The sequence below is a fragment of the Perissodus microlepis genome, chromosome 18, assembly GCF_051167445.1.
Source record: "Perissodus microlepis isolate ML-2025 ecotype Zambia chromosome 18, ASM5116744v1, whole genome shotgun sequence".
Classification (NCBI taxonomy): domain Eukaryota; kingdom Metazoa; phylum Chordata; class Actinopteri; order Cichliformes; family Cichlidae; genus Perissodus; species Perissodus microlepis.
Genome location: NC_140478.1, coordinates 32,013,002 through 32,018,352, shown reverse-complemented (window position 1 = coordinate 32,018,352; position 5,351 = coordinate 32,013,002). Strand labels below are relative to the sequence as shown.

The following is a 5,351-nucleotide window of genomic DNA, read 5'->3' as shown; positions in this document are numbered from 1 at the left end:
ACAGCCATGTTCTCAATGTCTCAGCTATCATTGATTATTTCTGCTTTTCCTCTTCTATTAGGCACTTCAACTCAATGAATGACACACAGAAAGATTTCATGACTGTGTTCTTCAAAAGAAGGAGAATATGTTATCTGCATCTGAATGACTCATGTTGCCTTGTTTCTACTTTGTTTGCATATTTCTGCTTGTTGGAAACGATTTTCTGAATCATTCAGTAGTTTTTGTAATAATAACGACATTTAGCAACACTTCAAAATGATTCTCCAACATTTGCTGCTCAGACTTGATCTGTTCTTACGTGTGTGATATCCAGAATGAAAAACTCAGCTCAGGTAATAAAATGGGAGCTGAGCAGACTGCAGGGGCTTCATGGTCTCTCCTTTGATTCCATTAAAGTTCATTTGTCAGCTCTGAGTTGAGGATTTGAGCTGTTTCTCTCACAGGTGAAGAACACAGATCCTTCCTGGAATCATTCTTGAAGCAGAGTTCATGCTTGTAACTGTCATTGTGTTATTAAAGTGAAAAGCCACAGCTAACGGTGTGGAGGCTGCAGAGCAGAAACCCACACAGCCCGTCTGCTGCAGGAGAGCAAGTTTGGATACAGTCAGTTTGTGCTTCACTCACACGGGTTGTTGTTGATCACACAATGAAAGTAGAATCAAACTCTTCATCTTCAAATCTTTATTATTCACACTTACAAACACAACTACACTGTTTGACATTTGAAAATCAAACAAAAACAAATCAAACTGAAAACTTGTGATAAAAATATTCCTGATGATTTTTGTTACTACAATAAAAGTCACAATAAGTACAAAAAGAATTCTAACTCAGAGCAACAATACATGTAAAGATGTATTTATTTCAGATGATCTTCTAACTGTTGAAGAAAAAGCCAAAAGAAGCACAACACATCATAACTAACATTTGTGAACACTGATCAAAGTGATGGATGAGATGAATTGATGAGATCTGATGGTGAGAAAAGGCGAGCAGGAAACAGTCAGTCAGCATGTGTGCAGTTGGTGGACGGTCCCTTGTTTGTGAGCATCATCAGCAGAGAGAGTCCACAGCAGTACACCAGACTCTTCACTATCAGCACTGTGTACAGCAGGCAGAGCAGCTTCACACGTTGTAGAAACCTCTGATACCAGGCAGAAACTTCTGAAACAGAAAAGAGTTAAACGTTTTGAGCTGCAGCGGGAAACATCAGTGATATTCTTGTTTACTGAGCACAGCCATCAAGCCTTCATTACCTTGTTGTGCTGGAGCCTCCACTGTGCCCCCCTCATGTTTGACGTAACATCTGTACATGTATGTGAAGAGATCATCACGATCAACCATCCTGATGGCTACGACCTTTCCCGCCTCTCTGAGCTCCAGCTGCTCTCCCTCAGCAGGGGGCAGCTCCTCCGGTTCTCCGCCGTTCTTCTTCTGTCTTTTCCAGGAGAACTGGACCAGAGGAGGAAACATGGCTGAGGCCACACACAGCAGGGAGCTGTTCCCCTCCAGGTGGGCTCTGGATGCTGCTGGGTACACGCTCACCACGGGCTTCACTACCTGCTCATCTGAAGTTTGACAGCAGCAACAAGCAGCACAGACACACATTCACACAGTCAGCAGCAGCTTCCAGCACTGCACTGCATTCAGTCTGATCCTGGAAACTACATGGACTCTGATCACTAAACTACTCATCAATACAGCACAAAGTTCACTACATACACTGGATTCAGCTTCATATCAAACACAGTCATCACCTCATGTCATCATGGCTCACAGGAGGAACACTCAGTGTGTTTTTAAAGTAAAATTAAATTCCTTTCAGTTTAATTCGTCATGTGTTTGCTTTTTATTGTTTTATAGAAATTTAGTTCAGTCCAATTTTAAAATATTTACATTTGTCTTTATACAAGTGAAAATGTATTTTTCTTATTAGTCCTTAGACACGAGTTCTAACAGAGATCCTCTTCTGCCCAAAAATAAATTCATCTTTTTTCATATTGTTTTGTACTATTAATAAAATTAAATATCATTTCACAAAATTCAATTCAGCAGATAATTATTAATTAGTTATGAGAAATACTGTTTGCAGAAAGTCATCGCCTTATTTGTCTGATTAGAAGAGAACAGAACATACTGGAGTTTTCTGCCCCATCTCAGCAGGAGCAGATAAACAGGGAGCCAAGGTTGTAGCTTAGGCGCTGTGTGAGAGAAAGAATGTGAATGTTTAGGCTTTTATGATTAGGTGGGGGCCACTAGAGGCTATAAGAGTTTGATCAATGCTCCACCATTTTGAGATCAGATGCCGTCTGCGTACGGTGTCCATCTCCCACCCGTGTGATCATTAAAATCATCATTTGACTCAACCCGGCCGGACCAGTGTTGTTATTGTGGTTTTTCCTCTTGTATCCATCCCCAATATTTGAATCCGTAACAAAACTACATGGACTCTGATCACTAAACTACTCATCAATACAGCACAAAGTTCACTACATACACTGGATTCAGCTTCATATCAAACACAGTCATCACCTCATGTCATCATGGCTCACATGAGGAACACTCAGTGTGTCTTTACATTATGAAATAAAATATTTGTTTGCTGATATTTTAATATATTATTTATCACAAATGTACGCATATATAGATTTGTCTTCAAACTATTTAAATTTTATTTTCTGTCATGGTCCGGGTGAGTACGGGGTTTTTCCACTCCGCTGGGCTCCACCTTCAGGCAGAGACTCCAATCAGCTTCCACACCTGGTTCCAATCAAGTCACCAGCATACAAGACCAGCATTCACAACAGACCTCTGCCAGATCTTCTGCTAACTCATGTTAGTGCTAGGCCGCCAAGCCCTTAACTACTGCTTTTCTCCTCACTGTGTTTTCTTTGTCATAGGACCCACCTGGCAGTCGCGCTTTCCAACCTAAACTACTCACATCTCCGCCTGGACGCTGGTTCTGTCATCTGGTTGCTTCCTTTCCATCATTGGACTACACCTGCCTGCCTCCCTGCCAAGTCCCTCACTCCAAGCATATTCTGGATCCTCTCTGGACACTCCTCACCCGGAACCCCTTGGACACCCCCTCCTTGCATGACACTTTAACCTGCAACGCGTAAGCCCTAACCACCATAGTCTAATCCTTCAGCTGTGATTCACTAGATTGCCACTGACTACTTGTCTCCTCTCATTATAGTGACTGCGTACCTCCATCCAAGCCGCTGCCCCTTTTTTCCATTCCCAGGATCCATCCGTGAAATCTAGCACCTAGTCATAGCATTCAGAGTTTCATGTTCACAGTTTGGCCTCACAGTTCTCAGTTCATAGCTTCCACAGTTCATAGCATTCTCCGTTCATAGCATTCATAGTTTCCTGCTTTGTAAGTTCACTAGGCACTGTAAATAAAGCACTGTGTTCACGCCCGTTTTGCCTCCCTCTGTGTCTGCATTTGAGTCCACACCCACAGCCTGGCCCTCTCAGCCCTAACAGTTTTCCATCTCAAACACAAGTTTTACCAGAGATGTTTTGCTTCCTAAAAAATACAACCCAACATAATTCAACATGATTTAATTCCAGCAATGAAATTTCCACTTTTGTATCAGTTTTTAAACAGGTTTTTTATTCATGTTTTAATCAATACTATACTTCTTTCACAGACTTCACAGTCCTTAAAAATGTTATTGGAATAATTTGAAGGGCACTACATCTATTATTTAGTTTTATTATTGTTTTTTTTTTGTTTTGATTATATACGGTGTATGTTTTGAATTAATGCAGAAATTAAATGTAATTAAGCTGCAATTTAAATGAGAATTAAATACCTTTTTTCAACAGTATAAATTAATTCATCATTATTTATAATATAAAATCTAAAGAATCTGAAACATCATGAAAAGTACATTTTTCTGAAGAAATATTTACTGAAATATGAACATTGTGAAATTTTTTCTTCATTTCTAATTTAGACTGACAAATCAAAAAGGCAAGAAACACAAACATGACTTTAACAATTTCATATTTTGTTGTTTGATCTATATTATTTATTATTTATATTTTTTCTTCACTGTTTAAAGACTGTGTCCCTAATCAGTATCCATGTCAATTTATATATTAATATATTAAAAAAAAAAAAATCACCAATAGAATCTATTTTTGAATATTAAAAACATGTTTACATTTTCTCTTCAGCAATATTTATACTTACAAATGTACTACTGTATTATTTTTAACATCAAATATGATCTCGTGTTTAAAACCAGCAGATGGTGCAGAATCACTGAGAGGATCAAATCCTAAATATTTGTAACATCACTAATATTTGCAGAAATAAAGAATAACTTTAGTTGTTCAGTGAGATTTCAACATGTTTTCAGAGATTATTGAGCTTTTCTTATGTAACAATGGCTGCAGATGAATTCTCTACTAATGATGAAAAACTAACATGTAAAGCCTGAAGCAGCAGAAACTGACTTGAAACACATTTTCAGCTTCTACAATAAAACAACTGAAGGAAAATAAATGTTTGTTCTTACCTGTTACAGACAGTTTAGTTCCAGAGCCAAAGATGAAGTAGTAGTTATAATCTCCACAGTGAGACAGACTGCTACAAAAACCTGTCTGCTGTTGAATGTGTCAGCTGAGGTGAATGAGTCCAAATGAGGAAGCAGGATCATATTTCAGCTCCATGATGTGTTTCTCTAATGTTCATATCAACATGACTGTCTCTTCTTCTCTTTTCTTTTAGCCACACTAGCAGCACGGCTCTGATGTTAATGTCAGTCTGTTGGTCAGTCCACTACTTTAGTCCACATGAAAATAGAAAATCACTATATAAGCACCAGTCCATTTATCCCATCAATGATGCACCACTACAATGAAACATGCTGCTGATAGTATCATGGTTTGGCCCATCTGGCTCACCATCATTAATCACACAATCAATTTTGAATTATAGCAGCAAATTGTAAAGAAAACTATCAGAACATCTGTCTGTGAACTGAATCCCAGGAGAAAGTGGGCCATGCAGCACCACAATTGTATTTGTTACCTTTGTGGTGGGAGCCTTTCGAGGCAGCCTCCTAGATTTCTGTTGCCCCGATCCAAAATGGAAAATCTCTCCTTCAGTGACGTGCTGCTGGTGCCATGTCTCTCAGGCCACACACTCGGTGCACACCTAGGGTCCTGCAGCCAGCATGAATATTGCCCGCGGCCTTGCAGGTGTCCAGTATGTCCTGCTGTGGACCATTTGACCCTAGAACTGAAGAAGCTTCTTGGATGAGAGGTGAAACGTCTTCAAGAAACTTAAAGACGTCCAGATGCTTTTTTTCAAGTGTCTTAGAGTATGA

General features: G+C 39.3%; 1 pseudogene across 1 annotated transcript; it reads right to left on the bottom strand.

Annotated features, from left to right (window-relative positions):
- Positions 1-669: 669 nt before the first annotated feature.
- Positions 670-5,027, bottom strand: LOC146368596 (immunoglobulin lambda-1 light chain-like; annotated as a pseudogene). Its single transcript, XR_014797581.1, has 3 exons — positions 4,539-5,027; positions 1,260-1,571; positions 670-1,167 (listed from the first exon to the last, which is right to left on the bottom strand). The product of XR_014797581.1 is annotated as an immunoglobulin lambda-1 light chain-like (transcript).
- Positions 5,028-5,351: the final 324 nt, after the last annotated feature.